Genomic DNA, 16,377 nt, shown 5'->3' on the forward strand with positions numbered 1-16,377 from the left:
AAATTTTTTTTTAAAATGATACACATTTACGTGCCAATTAAATATGTAAACCATTTCACACGCTTCATTAAAAACATACTATGAGTTTAATGTTTACAAAAAGGCACGAAGGCCATTAACGAATATGATACAAGTTTGACCAACTACAAATGATAGTTTATAATCCAAACGACCCCTTAAGCATGGTTTGGAACTAAACTACCCAAAACGTAGGTCAACTTCCAAAAGCTTCATCATAACATCAACAAGGACACCTAGTGCCCAAAAACCCCCTTGCCCTTGTCCACACCTGCATCTAAAAAGTAAAACAACGAGAGGGGTAAGCTAATGCTTAGTGAATGCAATAATTATACATACACATATATAATATATCTACTTGCAAACACTTACACAATACCGTACCCAAGCTAGTAATTCGACAACCATGCAAAACATTATGCATATACTAATGACCGCAATTCACATTGAGCTAGCAATAACAAAAGCATATAGTTCATATTTAAGTATGCTAATGCACAATTCATACAACCATGGTTAACCAATCGTAAGAGGAATGGTACTCTAATTTCCCATTGGTGTTCATAACAACCGTTAGTGCACAACACATATATCACTAACTCTTGGACAACACATATCTGTTTATAAAATCGTTAGTGTACAACACATATAACACTAATTCGGACAACACATATCCACTCATAAATCATTAGTGTATAACACATATAACACTAAATTGGACAACATATATCCGTTCTTAAAACCATTAGCGTGCAACGCATATATCACTAACTTGGACAACACATATCCATTTCTACAAATAAATACATTATATACATACATGTATACTTAATCCACTCACCTTGACACAAGGATGATGATTATGCACGTCCGAACTTCAAGACAATGTACCTAATTCATTAAGTACACAATCAATACACCAACTAGTGGAATTAACCACATTACACTTACTTGAGCATTTAATGACCCAATCACACCAATACCGCCCTTAAATGGCCAAGACCCGACTTTAACCACTAAAGCTAGTGCATTAAAGTCTACTAACTTCAATTAACACAAACTTAGGGTAATTTATACCCATTTCCCCCAAACTAGCCCATTTTGGACCCATTTAACACTTTCACTACCAAACTTGTCAAACATGACCTATTTACCATTTCAACAACATTTTAACAAGTGTTTAATGCTTGACAATACCATTAACACCTACAAACTCCATTTCATTAAACCAAACCCTAGATTATGGTTATTAGGGTTCCATAACAACAACATAACCCAATTTCACCCATTTTATGAAAGGACCCGTCCTAATCCATCCGGACAAAGTCCACATCGATTACAAACGATTCACATTAGTTGGTTACATCGCGAGGTACTTGACCTCTATATGATACATTTTACAAACATTAAATTCATTTTGAAAAGACCAACTTCCTTACATCGAAAATTGACGATATGCATACCATTTCATAATATATCTAATTATAATTATCTTAATAATATTCTTGATGAACTCGACGACTCGAATGCAACGTCTTTTGAAATATGTCATGAATGACTACAAGTAATATCTTTAAAGTGAGCAAATGCACAGCGAAAGATTTCTTTCATACCTGAGAATAAACATGCTTTAAAGTGTCAACCAAAAGGTTGGTGAGTTCATTAGTTTAACATAAATAATCATTTTCATCATTTTAATAGACCACAAGATTTTCATTTCTCATAAACATACGTCCCATACATAGAGACAAAAATATCATTCATATGGATTGAACACCTGGTAACCGACATTCACAATATATATATAAGAATATCCCCATCATTCCGGGATCCTCCATCGGACATGATATAAATTTCGAAGTACTAAAGCATTCGGTACTTTGGATGGGGCTTGTTGGGCCCGATAGATCTATCTTTAGAGTTCGCGTTAATTAGGGTGTATGTTCCCTAATTCTTAGATTACCAGACTTAATAAGAAGGGCATATTCGATTTCGATAATTCAACCATATAATGTAGTTTCGATTACTTGTGTCTATTTCGTAAAACAGTTATAAAAACAGCGCATGTATTCTCAGTCCCAAAAATATATATTGCAAAAGCATTTAAAAAGGGATTAATGAAACTCACCTAATGTATTTTGTAGTAAAAATACATATGACGGTATTGAACAAAAGTAGGTTTGGCCTCAGATTCACGAACCTATATCAGTTATATATGTTAAAACATATAATTAACATGTAATATTAATCAAACCAGTTTATATATATATTATTTATTTAATTTAGTAATATATTTGTTATTTTAAAGGTTATATATATATATATATATATATATATATATATATATATATATATATATATTTATTTATTTATTTTGTATATTAAGATTTATATATACATATAGTTATTTTATTCCATATATACAAATATATATATATATATATATATATATATATATATATATATAGCATTATTTTGTAAACCAATAATTTGTTATATAACAATAATACTAATTACGATAAAAAGCATGATAATTCTAATAATAATAATAATAATAATAATAATAATAATAATAATAATAATAATAATAATAATAATAATAATAATAATAATAACAACAACAATAATAACGATAATAATAATAATAAAAAAACTACCTTACAAGAAAAGGTCTTTAAAAAAATAATGTCCCTGTCCGGACTCGAACCCGCAACCTCCCGCTAATCCAATAACAACCTCAACCATTCCACCATTATTATGTTTTTGTTCAAACTCGTACAATTTATTATTTTATATGTGAAGAAACTGTTCATCTTATTCATCATACTATTATCATCATTCTCTATTGTCATCGAATCATGACATATCATCACTACAACATCATCATCAAAGCATTATATCATTCACTGTCTTCTCGATCATTCATCATCTTCACTCACCATGATGATAACGATCATCACTCTCAATACCATAAATCACGATGATCATCATCATTCTTTATCTTTAACTATCTCCATCATCAATATTACTACATCATTTCATGTCACCATCATCAACTTCATTACTCGATCATAATCATAATCATAAGTCATCATCTTCTTCTTACGATATCATCCTCATAATCATCATTCATCATCACGACATCATTTATCCTACCATCATCATAACATGACCATGTATCATGTATTATCATCAATGCTATTCATCTTTTTAGACCTCGTTAATTAAACAGAAAAAAAAATAGAGCAGCAGCAGAGATTGGAACAACAGTAATCCAATTCAGTTGTAGTAGTCCATCATTATAATTTAACCCATATATACTTCGGTCCAACAGACATAAAATAAAGAACATGGCCCAAATAAAAAATTAAATGGATTTCGGTTTGAGCATAAAACAGAAGACGGAATCTTGCAAGTTCAATATTTCTTTTCTATACCAATTGTTGTCCATTAAGCTTGTAAGTTGTCCCACATGTAAAAATCAATTGCCTGGAATTTGATAATTTGATGTATGAATTAATCAAGTTGACAAACCCACACAATAAGTGGTGCATCTTCTTTTTATGAAAGTATGTCTCCCCTTTTTCTTTTTGACAATTGATCATCATAAAATATACTAGTGGGTCTTCGCCAAAAGTAGCAAACAACAAAAAAAAATTCAAGCGATGGGCTCGGTGAAGCATAAACATAAACAAACGTAAGTGACAAGTTGTGGATGGCTTCGTTGGTGAGCAGCGATAATAATAACATCAACGAACAGAAAAAACACTGCATTTAATTTTTATTCGGTTATTACCTTTGTCGAACAGAAACGTAAGGAACAGAAATAACAGCTTGCATGTTTTGGTGGTGTGTATATATCGATAAATAACAGCAGTCATGATTCAAGATAAAAGAAGAAAAAGAAAGGAAGGAAGAGGAGACTGTTGCAGGTCAGTTTTTGAAGGTTAGTGTTTAATGGTTTAAAGTGATGGTTGATAGTTTTATTGTGGTGACGGGGTTGGGAAAAACAAGCAGAAAATGCAGCAAGGGTGGTCGTGACCATGATCGTGATGGTGTTCGGTGGTGGAAGGTAAAGAAGAAGAAGCACAAGGTAGGTTGGGTTTCGATGGTAGCCATGGTTCTTGGTGATCGATCGAGTATAGTAGTTTTAGGAGAAACAGAAAACATTAATAAGAAAATAATAGTGAGTGTTAGAAAGTGGTGTGTTTGTAATGATCTTCCTAAGTGTTTGTATAAGTTATATATATATATATATATATATATATATATATATATATATATATATATATATATATATATATATATATATATATATATATATATATATATATATGATAGTTGATAGAAGGTAGTGATAGATAGATGAAGGTTCGGTTGGTGAAATAATTCATAAAGTAAAAGGGAAAATTAAAAGTTGAAAGAAGATGTGTAACAAACCTTCATAAAGTAAACACGGATATGATATAAACGAAAAGCTTTTCCTATTTTATTATATATGTGTCTGTGTTTTGTAGTGAGGCAGAGGAAGAAAAAAAAAGATCACGAGTAGTTTGAAACAAAAGAAATAAATCAATTAAAGATGCTGGTGACTTAATCTCAGGCGTAAATATCTGATTCCTATATCATTTATCATTTCTTTTTATATAATTAATTAATATATTAATAATAAAATTATTAATGGAAATAATAATAATAATAATTGAAATAAAATAATACTAAAATAATAAGAATAGCGATAATTATAATAAAAATAACAATGATCCTATTAGTTATAATTATATTAATATTATTAATGATAATAATAATATTAATTGTATTAATAATATAATCATTTACGCATATCGAATTTTATATATATGATATTTATATATATAATAACATACAATATTTATACTTTTTATATATAATCCAATCATAATAATTATTTATAGGATTCATACACATTTATATGTAGCTTCGTTTTAATAACCAATTATTATCTTGTATCTTATTTTTACATACATAATCTTAATGATCTCTTGTATTTTATCTTTTTGCTTTATTATACATACTTATATATATATATATATATATATATATATATATATATATATATATATATAATATATTTAATTACATATTTATTTACAAATAACTTGTTCGTGAATCGTCGGAAACAGTCGAAGGGTAATTAAATATATGAACATAGTTCCAAAATTTTCGAGACTCAACTTTACAGACTTTGCTTATCGTGTCGGAAACATATAACGATTAAGTTTAAATTTGGTCGGAAATTCCCGGGTCATCACATTTTACCCCCAAATGGGTCATACAAGTCTCTAGTAACCAAACCCTAGTCATTAATCAATTAAAACTCAAAACTTAGAGTTAGAACTTACCGAGACTATCAACGCGTAGCTAGAGATACAAGGAGCAACATTAAATCTTGCTCCAAGGTTTGATTCACAATTCTCCAACTCCAAACCTCACTTTTAATCCAAATGGGTTTTAAGTTTTGGGAGAGAAATTGGGAAGAAAAGAGAAAAGAAATTACATTAAATGAACAAGTGGTTGTGATTAAATGCTCAAATCTGATCTACACGCGAAAAGACCAAATTACCCCTAAAACCCTTTTAAATAGAGTAAACATCGGAGTCAGAAAAGCAGAGATGCTGCGGCGTGGCGCTATATGTCGCGGCGCGACATTACGAAGGAAAAACAACCTCTCTTAACCCACATTCTGATCTGGATTTGCTTTATATGCCGCGGCGCGGCCCAGCTTGTCGCAGCACGGCATTGCCCGTCACCTGGACACTTCGACAACCTTAAACAAAATTTGATTTTATTTAATTCGTACACTTAAATCCCGCCTCCTACATTCGCCTAACCTTCAATAATAGTCTCATAAGACTTAACGCTATCAAGGCCCATGCATAAACTTGTATGCGCACACATTATCAAGTATATATATATATATATATATATAAACATATATCTATACAATTACGCATAAACTAGAGAGTTTCAAACGTACAAATGATTAAGTATGTACCTTTCGATACGTACGGGAAAAACGGGGTGTTACAATTAAAAGTGTTGTAAATATATTTTGAACATACTTTCATATATATGTACATATTTGAAATGTCCCGTTCTTATTGATTAAAAACGTTCCATATTAATTGATTTCGTTGCGAGGTTTTGACCTCTATATGAGACGTTTTTCAAAGACTGCATTCATTTTAAAACAAACCATAACCTTTATTTCATCAATAGAGGTTTAAAAGCTTTACGTAGATTATCAAATAATGATAATCTAAAATATCCTGTTTACACACGACCATTACATAATGGTTTACAATACAAATATGTTACAACAAAATAAGTTTCTTGAATGCAGTTTTTACACAATATCATACAAGCATGGACTCCAAATCTCGTCCTTATTTAAGTATGCGACAGCGGAAGCTCTTAATAATTACCTGAGAATAAACATGCTTAAAACGTCAACAAAAATGTTGGTGAGTTATAGGTTTAACCTATATATATCAAATCATAATAATAGACCACAAGATTTCATATTTCAATACACATCCCATACATAGAGATAAAAATCATTCATATGGTGAACACCTAGTAACCGACATTAACAAGATACATATATAAGAATATCCCCATCATTCCGGGACACCCTTCGGATATGATATAAATTTCGAAGTACTAAAGCATCCGGTACTTTGGATGGGGTTTGTTAGGCCCAATAGATCTATCTTTAGGATTCGCGTCAATTAGGGTGTCTGTTCCCTAATTCTTAGATTACCAGACTTAATAAAAAGGGGCATATTCGATTTCGATAATTCAACCATAGAATGTAGTTTCACATACTTGTGTCTATTTTGTAAATCGTTTATAAAACCTGCATGTATTCTCATCCCAAAAATATTAGATTTTAAAAGTGGGACTATAACTCACTTTCACAGATTTTTACTTCGTCGGGAAGTAAGACTTGGCCACTGGTTGATTCACGAACCTATAACAATATATACATATATATCAAAGTATGTTCAAAATATATTTACAACACTTTTAATATATTTTGATGTTTTAAGTTTATTAAGTCAGCTGTCCTCGTTAGTAACCTACAACTAGTTGTCCACAGTTAGATGTACAGAAATAAATAGATAAATATTATCTTGAATCAATCCACGACCCAGTGTATACGTATCTCAGTATTGATCACAACTCAAACTATATATATTTTGGAATCAACCTCAACCCTGTATAGCTAACTCCAACATTCACATATAGAGTGTCTATGGTTGTTCCGAAATATATATAGATGTGTCGACATGATAGGTCGAAACATTGTATACGTGTCTATGGTATCTCAAGATTACATAATATACAATACAAGTTGATTAAGTTATGGTTGGAATAGATTTGTTACCAATTTTCACGTAGCTAAAATGAGAAAAATTATCCAATCTTGTTTTACCCATAACTTCTTCATTTTAAATCCGTTTTGAGTGAATCAAATTGCTATGGTTTCATATTGAACTCTATTTTATGAATCTAAACAGAAAAAGTATAGATTTATAGTCGGAAAAATAAGTTACAAGTCGTTTTTGTAAAGGTAGTCATTTCAGTCGAAAGAACGACGTCTAGATGACCATTTTAAAAAACATACTTCCACTTTGAGTTTAACCATAATTTTTGGATATAGTTTCATGTTCATAATAAAAATCATTTTCTCAGAATAACAACTTTTAAATCAAAGTTTATCATAGTTTTTAATTAACTAACCCAAAACAGCCCGCGGTGTTACTACGACGGCGTAAATCCGGTTTTACGGTGTTTTTCGTGTTTCCAGGTTTTAAATCATTAAGTTAGCATATCATATAGATATAGAACATGTGTTTATTTGATTTTAAAAGTCTAGTTAGAAGGATTAACTTTTGTTTGCGAACAAGTTTAGAATTAACTAAACTATGTTCTAGTGATTACAAGTTTAAACCTTCGAATAAGATAGCTTTATATGTATGAATCGAATGATGTTATGAACATCATTACTAACTTAAGTTCCTTGGATAAACCTACTGGAAAAGAGAAAAATGGATCTAGCTTCAACGGATCCTTGGATGGCTCGAAGTTCTTGAAGCAGAATCATGACACGAAAACAAGTTCAAGTAAGATCATCACTTGAAATAAGATTATTATAGTTATAGAAATTGAACCAAAGTTTGAATATGATTATTACCTTGTATTAGAATGATAACCTACTGTTAGAAACAAAGATTTCTTGAGGTTGGATGATCACCTTACAAGATTGGAAGTGAGCTAGCAAACTTGAAAGTATTCTTGATTTTATGAAACTAGAACTTTTGGAATTTATGAAGAACACTTAGAACTTGAAGATAGAACTTGAGAGAGATCAATTAGATGAAGAAAATTGAAGAATGAAAGTGTTTGTAGGTGTTTTTGGTCGTTGGTGTATGGATTAGATATAAAGGATATGTAATTTTGTTTTCATGTAAATAAGTCATGAATGATTACTCATATTTTTGTAATTTTATGAGATATTTCATGCTATTTGCCAAATGATGGTTCCCACATGTGTTAGGTGACTCACATGGGCTGCTAAGAGCTGATCATTGGAGTGTATATACCAATAGTACATACATCTAAAAGCTGTGTATTGTACGAGTACGAATACGGATGCATACGAGTAGAATTGTTGATGAAACTGAACGAGGATGTAATTGTAAGCATTTTTGTTAAGTAGAAGTATTTTGATAAGTGTCTTGAAGTCTTTCAAAAGTGTATGAATACATATTAAAACACTACATGTATATACATTTTAACTGAGTCGTTAAGTCATCGTTAGCCGTTACATGTAAGTGTTGTTTTGAAACCTTTAGGTTAACGATCTTGTTAAATGTTGTTAACCCAATGTTTATAATATCAAATGAGATTTTAAATTATTATATTATCATGATATTATGATGTACGAATATCTCTTAATATGATATATATACATTAAATGTCGTTACAACGATAATCGTTACATATATGTCTCGTTTAAAAATCATTAAGTTAGTAGTCTTGTTTTTACATATGTAGTTCATTGTTAATATACTTAATGATATGTTTACTTATCATAGTATCATGTTAACTATATATATATCCATATATATGTCATCATATAGTTTTTACAAGTTTTAACGTTCGTGAATCACCGGTCAACTTGGGTGGTCAATTGTCTATATGAAACATATTTCAATTAATCAAGTCTTAACAAGTTTGATTGCTTAACATGTTGGAAACATTTAATCATGTAAATATCAATCTCAATTAATATATATAAACATGGAAAAGTTCGGGTCACTACAGTACCTACCCGTTAAATAAATTTCGTCCCGAAATTTTAAGCTTTTGAAGGTGTTGACGAATCTTCTGGAAATAGATGTGGGTATTTCTTCTTCATCTGATCTTCACGCTCCCAGGTGAACTCGGGTCCTCTACGAGCATTCCATCGAACCTTAACAATTGGTATCTTGTTTTGCTTAAGTCTTTTAACCTCACGATCCATTATTTCGACGGGTTCTTGGATGAATTGAAGTTTTTCGTTGATTTGGATTTCATCTAACGGAATAGTGAGATCTTCTTTAGCAAAACATTTCTTCAAATTCGAGACGTGGAAAGTGTTATGTACAGCCGCGAGTTGTTGAGGTAACTCAAGTCGGTAAGCTACTGGTCCGACACGATCAATAATCTTGAATGGTCCAATATACCTTGGATTTAATTTCCCTCGTTTACCAAATCGAACAACGCCTTTCCAAGGTGCAACTTTAAGCATGACCATCTCTCCAATTTCAAATTCTATATCTTTTCTTTTAATGTCACCGTAGCTCTTTTGTCGACTTTGGGCGGTTTTCAATCGTTGTTGAATTTGGATGATCTTCTCGGTAGTTTCTTGTATAATCTCCGGACCCGTAATCTGTCTATCCCCCACTTCACTCCAACAAATCGGAGACCTGCACTTTCTACCATAAAGTGCTTCAAATGGCGCCATCTCAATGCTTGAATGGTAGCTGTTGTTGTAGGAAAATTCTGTTAACGGTAGATGTCGATCCCAACTATTTCCGAAAGCAATAACACATGCTCGTAGCATGTCTTCAAGCGTTTGTATCGTCCTTTCACTCTGCCCATCAGTTTGTGGATGATAGGCAGTACTCATGTCTAGACGAGTTCCTAATGCTTGCTGTAATGTCTGCCAGAATCTTGAAATAAATCTGCCATCCCTATCAGAGATAATAGAGATTGGTATTCCATGTCTAGAGACGACTTCCTTCAAATACAGTCGTGCTAACTTCTCCATCTTGTCATCTTCTCTTATTGGCAAGAAGTGTGCTGATTTGGTGAGACGATCAACTATTACCCAAATAGTATCAAAACCACTTGCAGTCCTTGGCAATTTATTGATGAAATCCATGGTAATGTTTTCCCATTTCCATTCCGGGATTTCGGGTTGTTGAAGTAGACCTGATGGTTTCTGATGCTCAGCTTTGACCTTAGAACACGTCAAACATTCTCCTACGTATTTAGCAACATCGGCTTTCATACCCGGCCACCAAAAATGTTTCTTGAGATCCTTGTACATCTTCCCCATTCCAGGATGTATTGAGTATCTGGTTTTATGAGCTTCTCTAAGTACCATTTCTCTCATATCTCCAAATTTTGGTACCCAAATCCTTTCAGCCCTATACCGGGTTCCGTCTTCCCGAATATTAAGATGCTTCTCCGATCCTTTGGGTATTTCATCCTTTAAATTTCCCTCTTTTAAAACTCCTTGTTGCGCCTCCTTTATTTGAGTAGTAAGGTTATTATGAATCATTATATTCATAGATTTTACTCGAATGGGTTCTCTGTCCTTCCTGCTCAAGGCATCGGCTACCACATTTGCCTTCCCCGGGTGGTAACGAATCTCAAAGTCATAATCATTCAACAATTCAATCCACCTACGCTGCCTCATATTCAGTTGTTTCTGATTAAATATGTGTTGAAGACTTTTGTGGTCGGTATATATAATACTTTTGACCCCATATAAGTAGTGCCTCCAAGTCTTTAATGCAAAAACAACCGCGCCTAATTCCAAATCATGCATCATATAATTTTGTTCGTGAATCTTCAATTGTCTAGACGCATAAGCAATCACCTTCGTTCGTTGCATTAATACACAACCGAGACCTTGCTTTGATGCGTCACAATAAATTACAAAATCATCATTCCCTTCAGGCAATGACAATATAGGTGCCGTAGTTAGCTTTTTCTTCAATAACTGAAACGCTTTCTCTTTTTCATCATTCCATTCAAATTTCTTCCCTTTATGCGTTAATGCAGTCAAGGGTTTTGCTATTCTGGAAAAGTCTTAGATGAACCTTCTGTAGTAACCGGCTAGTCCTAAAAACTGGCGTATGTGTTTCGGAGTTTTCGGGGTTTCCCACTTTTCAACAGTTTCTATCTTTGCCGGATCCACCTTAATACCTTCTTTGTTCACTATGTGACCGAGGAATTGAACTTCTTCCAACCAAAATGCACACTTTGAAAACTTAGCGTACAATTCTTCCTTCCTCAATACTTCTAACACCTTTCTCAAATGTTCACCGTGTTCTTGGTCATTCTTTGAGTAAATAAGTATGTCATCAATGAAAACAATGACAAACTTGTCAAGGTATGGTCCACACACTCGGTTCATAAGGTCCATGAACACAGCTGGTGCATTAGTTAAACCAAACGGCATGACCATAAACTCGTAATGACCGTAACGTGTTCTGAAAGCAGTCTTTGGAATATCATCTTCTTTCACCCGCATTTGATGATACCCGGAACGTAAGTCAATATTTGAATAAACAGACGAGCCTTGTAGTTGATCAAATAAGTCGTCGATTCTCGGTAGTGGGTAGCGGTTCTTGATGGTAAGTTTGTTCAACTCTCGGTAGTCGATACACAACCTGAATGTACCATCTTTCTTCTTGACAAACAAAACAGGAGCTCCCCACGGTGATGTGCTTGGTCGAATGAAACCACGCTCTAAAAGTTCTTGTAATTGGCTTTGCAGTTCTTTCATCTCGCTGGGTGCGAGTCTGTAAGGAGCACGAGCTATTGGTGCAGCTCCTGGTACAAGATCTATTTGAAATTCAACGGATCGATGTGGGGGTAATCCCGGTAATTCTTTCGGAAATACATCGGGAAATTCTTTTGCGACGGGAACATCATTGATGCTCTTTTCTTCAGTTTGTACTTTCTCGACGTGTGCTAGAACAGCATAGCAATCTTTTCTTATTAGTTTTTGTGCCTTCAAATTACTAATAAGATGTAGCTTCGTGTTGCCCTTTTCTCCGTACACCATTAAGGGTTTTCCTTTTTCTCGTATAATGCGAATTGCATTTTTGTAACAAACGATCTCTGCTTTCACTTCTTTCAACCATTCCATACCGATTATCACATCAAAACTCCCTAACTCTACTGGTATCAAATCAATCTTAAATGTTTCGCTAACCAGTTTAATTTCTCGATTCCGACATATATTATCTGCTGAAATTAATTTACCATTTGCTAATTCGAGTAAAAATTTACTATCCAAAGGCGTCAATGGACAACTTAATTTAGCACAAAAATCTCTACTCATATAGCTTCTATCCGCACCCGAATCAAATAAAACGTAAGCAGATTTATTGTCAATAAGAAACGTACCCGTAACAAGCTCCGGGTCTTCCTGTGCCTCTGCCGCATTAATATTGAAAACTCTTCCGCGGCCTTGTCCATTCGTGTTCTCCTGGTTCGGGCAATTTCTAATAATGTGGCCCGGTTTTCCACATTTATAACAAACTACATTGGCATAACTTGCTCCGACACTACTTGCTCCGCCATTACTCGTTCCGACACCATTTGTTCCTTTCGTTCTATTAACCCCTGGTCCTTAGACCTCACACTTCGCCGCGCTATGACCATTTCTTTTACACTTATTTCAAAATTTGGTGCAGAACCCCGAGTGATACTTTTCACACCTTTGGCATAGCTGCTTCTGATTATTGTTGTTGTTGCGGTTATTATTGTTGTTGGGATGGTTGTTGTAGTTGCTGCTGTTGTTGTTGTTGTTGTTGTTGTTGTTGGGCCGTTTGTTGTAGTTGCGATTGTTGGGATAATTGTTGCGATTATTGTTGTAATTGCTGTTGTTGTTGTATTGGTGATTCTTATCACCGTTTTCCTCCCACTTTCTTTTGACTTGCTTCACATTGGCCTCTTCAGCAGTCTGTTCTTTAATCCTTTCTTCAATCTGGTTCACTAGTTTGTGAGCCATTCTACATGCCTGTCATATGGAGGCGGGCTCGTGTGAACTTATATCTTCTTGGATTCTTTCCGGTAATCCTTTCACAAACGCGTCGATCTTCTCTTCCTCATCTTCGAATGCTCCTGAACACAATAGGCACAATTCTGTGAATCGTCTTTCGTACGTGGTAATATCAAATCCTTGGGTTCGTAACCCTCTAAGTTCTGTCTTGAGCTTATTGACCTCGGTTCTGGGACGGTACTTCTCGTTCATCAAGTGCTTGAATGCTGACCACGGTAGTGCGTACGCATCGTCTTGTCCCACTTGCTCTAGATAGGTATTCCACCATGTTAACGCAGAACCTGTGAAGGTATGCGTAGCGTACTTTACTTTGTCCTCTTCAGTACACTTACTTATGGCAAACACCGATTCGACCTTCTCGGTCCACCGTTTCAATCCGATCGGTCCTTCGGTTCCATCAAATTCTAAAGATTTGCAGGCAGTGAATTCTTTGTAGGTGCATCCTACACGATTTCCTGTACTGCTAGATCCAAGGTTATTGTTGGTATGTAGCGCAGCCTGTACTGCGGCTATATTTGAAGCTAGAAAAGTACGGAATTCCTCTTGATTCATATTCACGGTGTGTCGAGTAGTCGGTGCCATTTCCTTCAAAATAGTCAAATGGAACAAGTTAATCATACAGAATATTAAGAGTAGTTAATAGTATTTCATAGCATAATATGAACTCATTTATAAAAGCTTTTTCTTCATATTAGCGTTTTATAAGTTTAAATTCGGGTAGTACCTACCCGTTAAGTTCATACTTAATAGCTAATATACAATTCAACTACTACAATTCTATATGAAAAACTGATTATAATGATATTTCGCGTTCAAACTTTTACACAATATTTTACAAACTTACAATACCGCTTATTTTACATATAGCATGAAATATAGCACACAATAAATTTGATACAAGATGGTTGTGAAGATAATTCTAGCTAGTACACAAGTCGTTCAGCAAAGGCAATAAAGACACGTAATTCATACGTCCAGAAACAAGTCATGCATTCTCGTTTTACTAGGATTACTTCCCATCCTTGGTCTTGTGGAACATAACCGTTATGGCCGTTGATAAGACAGCGTGTTGTAACGTCGTCAAAGGGACGAGGGTTACGTAATGTCCAACAGTCCCGTAACAATCTAAAAACCTCATTTCTTACCCCAATTACCGACTCCGTCACTTGTGAGAACGTTTTGTTTAATAGTTGTAGGCCGATGTTCTTGTTCTCACTTTGGTGAGAAGCGAACATTACTAATCCGTAAACATAACATGCTTCTTTATGTTGCAGGTTAGCCACTTTTTCTAAATCACGAAGTCCAATATTCGGATATATTGAGTCAAAATAATTTCTTAACCCATTGCGTAAAATAGCATTTGGGTTTCCCGCAATATATGCGTCAAAGTAAACACATCGTAACTTATGGATTTCCCAATGTGATATCCCCCATCTTTCGAACGAAAGCCTTTTATAAACCAAGGCATTCTTGGAACGTTCTTCGAATGTCTTACAAACTGATCTCGCCTTAAATAGTTGTGCCGAAGAATTCTGACCGACTCTAGACAAGATTTCATCAATCATGTCTCCGGGTAGGTCTCTTAAAATATTGGGTTGTCTATCCATTTTGTGTTTTTATACTGTAAAATAGACAAGAGTTAGATTCATAAAAAAAATACTTATTAATACAAGCAATTTTTACATATATCATAAAGCATAAGCACACTATATTACTTATATTACACCACACGAATACAACTATCTTATTCCGACTCGCTTGTTTCTTCTTCTTCGGTTTTGGTTCGTTTTGCCAAGTTTCTAGGGATATATGATGTTCCCCTAATACTAGCCGTCGTTATCCACATTGGTTTAGAAAAACCTGGTGGTTTAGAGGTTCCCGGGTCATTGTTACAACTTAAGGACTTCGGGGGTTGACGATACATATAAAGTTCATCGGGGTTGGAATTAGATTTCTCTATATTTATGCCCTTTCCCTTATTATTTTCTTTTGCCTTTTTAAATTCAGTTGGGGTAATTTCTATAACATCATCGGAATTCTCGTCGGAATCCGATTCATCGGAGAATTGGTAATCCTCCCAATATTTTGCTTCCTTGGCGGAAACACCATTGACCATAATTAACCTTGGTCGGTTGGTTGAGGATTTTCTTTTACTTAACCGTTTTATTATTTCCCCCACCGGTTCTATTTCTTCATCCGGTTCCGATTCTTCTTCCGGTTCCGATTCTTCTTCCGGTTCCGACTCTTCTTCCGGTTCCTCTTCGGGAACTTGTGAATCAGTCCACGAATCATTCCAATTTACATTTGACTCTTCATTATTATTAGGTGAGTCAATGGGACTTGTTCTAGAGGTAGACATCTATCACATAATATCAAACGCATTAAGAGATTAATATATCACATAATATTCACATGTTAAAAATATATAGTTTCCAACAAAATTTGTTAAGCAATCATTTTTCAAGTAAACACGGTCGAAGTCCAGACTCACTAATGCATCCTAACAAACTCAATAAGACACACTAATGCAAAATTCTGGTTCTCTAAGACCAACGCTCGGATACCAACTGAAATGTCCCGTTCTTATTGATTAAAAACGTTCCATATTAATTGATTTCGTTGCGAGGTTTTGACCTCTATATGAGACGTTTTTCAAAGACTGCATTCATTTTAAAACAAACCATAACCTTTATTTCATCAATAAAGGTTTAAAAAGCTTTACGTAGATTATCAAATAATGATAATCTAAAATATCCTGTTTACACACGACCATTACATAATGGTTTACAATACAAATATGTTACAACAAAATAAGTTTCTTGAATGCAGTTTTTACACAATATCATACAAGCATGGACTCCAAATCTCGTCCTTATTTAAGTATGCGACAGCGGAAGCTCTTAATAATTACCTGAGAATAAACATGCTTAAAACGTCAACAAAAATGTTGGTGAGTTATAGGTTTA

The sequence above is a fragment of the Rutidosis leptorrhynchoides genome, chromosome 8 (genome assembly GCF_046630445.1).
Source record: "Rutidosis leptorrhynchoides isolate AG116_Rl617_1_P2 chromosome 8, CSIRO_AGI_Rlap_v1, whole genome shotgun sequence".
Classification (NCBI taxonomy): Eukaryota; Viridiplantae; Streptophyta; class Magnoliopsida; order Asterales; family Asteraceae; genus Rutidosis; species Rutidosis leptorrhynchoides.